General features: G+C 49.3%; 1 non-coding gene across 1 annotated transcript; it reads left to right on the top strand.

Moving 5' to 3' along the window:
• Positions 1 to 704: 704 nt before the first annotated feature.
• TRNAT-UGU lies at positions 705 to 778 on the top strand. The gene has a single exon. It is a non-coding gene; the product is annotated as a tRNA-Thr (tRNA).
• Positions 779 to 1,439: the final 661 nt, after the last annotated feature.

The following is a 1,439-nucleotide window of genomic DNA, read 5'->3' as shown; positions in this document are numbered from 1 at the left end:
AGCTTTGCATGTGTTTGGATTCTGCAAAGCAGAGGAGCAGGTGCGGTTTTCCTTGCAAGGTGTGTGTGTGTGTGTGTGAGAGAGAGAGAGAGAGAGAGAGACACTCTTTGGCCAGGTCTGCACTACAAAGTTATTTCAGCAGAATTCTATTGCTCAGGTGTGTGAAAAACACACAACGCTCCCTTGGTCGGCACCCTTCTGTCCCAACCCACAGCCCCTCCTATTCCCAGTGCCCCTCAATTCCAACCTGGACAAGAGGCCTAGAGCTTTTTGCAGCAAACTTAAAGCGAGAAATTGTCAGTGTAAATGCTGCTGTTGATTATATCACCATAACTGGCCTTCTCCAGTATCCCACAATGCCTGCCGTGAACTCGCCTGCCCTGCATCCCTGCTACAGAGGCTGGGCCCCTTCCCTTTCATAGCTCCAGAACGTTCTGACAGCTGAACTGCTAGCTACACCGGCATTGGTTTGCTATAACTGCATTGCTTGGGGGAGTGTACATTTGTTCCACCTCTAAGTAATGTAGTTACACCGACCTAATTTTGTAGCGTAGACCTGTCCAAATAATCACTCACACACCTTGGGAATAAACCTTCCCCTGCTCCTCTGCTTTACAGAATCCAAACACGAGCAAAGCTTGTCAGGGCTCAGTGGGGATTGGCAGAGTCAGGTGTGGGCAGACACGATGCTTTAAGTAACAGCAGGCACCATGGCTTAGCTGATTACAGCACCTGTTTTGTAAACAGGAGATCCTGGGTTCTACTCCCAGTGGTGCTTGGTTGAGTGCCTTTTGTGGTGACAGTCAGAAAACAAGACTCAGAGCTAGACGGACCTTTGGTCTAGCCCAGTGTGGTTTTTCTTATGGTTTAAATTACACTCACAGGCACTGCTAATAGAGTTATTGAAAGTTTGAATGTTAAGAGCTGGTACGTCAGTGGTCCAGTCCCCTCAATGCAGTTTTACCATTTCCACTTGCTAAACTCCCTCCTGACCTTCTGGGCTCCTAGAGCAGGGGACTGAGCCTGAGCCGAGACACGGACACTGCAACTTTACAGCCCAAGCTGCATGACCCTGATTAATGTGATCCAGGCCAGCCGTGGGTGTTTCATTGCACTGGAGACGTAGCCTAATGTTATGTCTACACTGCGATTAACACACCCAGGGCACCTCTCTCAAAGCCTGGCTAGCTGACTCAGGCTTATGGGGCTTGGGCTGCAAGACTATAAAATTATAGTGCAGACAGATGGGCTTGAGCCCAACCTCTGAACCCCAGGAGGGGTGAGGGTTTCTGAATCCAGGCTTCAGTGTGAACACAAATATCTGCACCACAGTTTTTAGCCCCTCAGCTTTAGCTCTAGGGACCAAGTCAGATGACCCAGGCCAGCCATGCTACCATCTTTATCCCAGGAGAGATGGACTCTAATGGTACATCTCCATT

The sequence above is a fragment of the Gopherus evgoodei genome, chromosome 10, assembly GCF_007399415.2.
Source record: "Gopherus evgoodei ecotype Sinaloan lineage chromosome 10, rGopEvg1_v1.p, whole genome shotgun sequence".
NCBI lineage: Eukaryota > Metazoa > Chordata > Testudines > Testudinidae > Gopherus > Gopherus evgoodei.
Note: the sequence above shows the minus strand (reverse complement) of the source record. Positions and strands in the feature narration are given on the sequence as shown.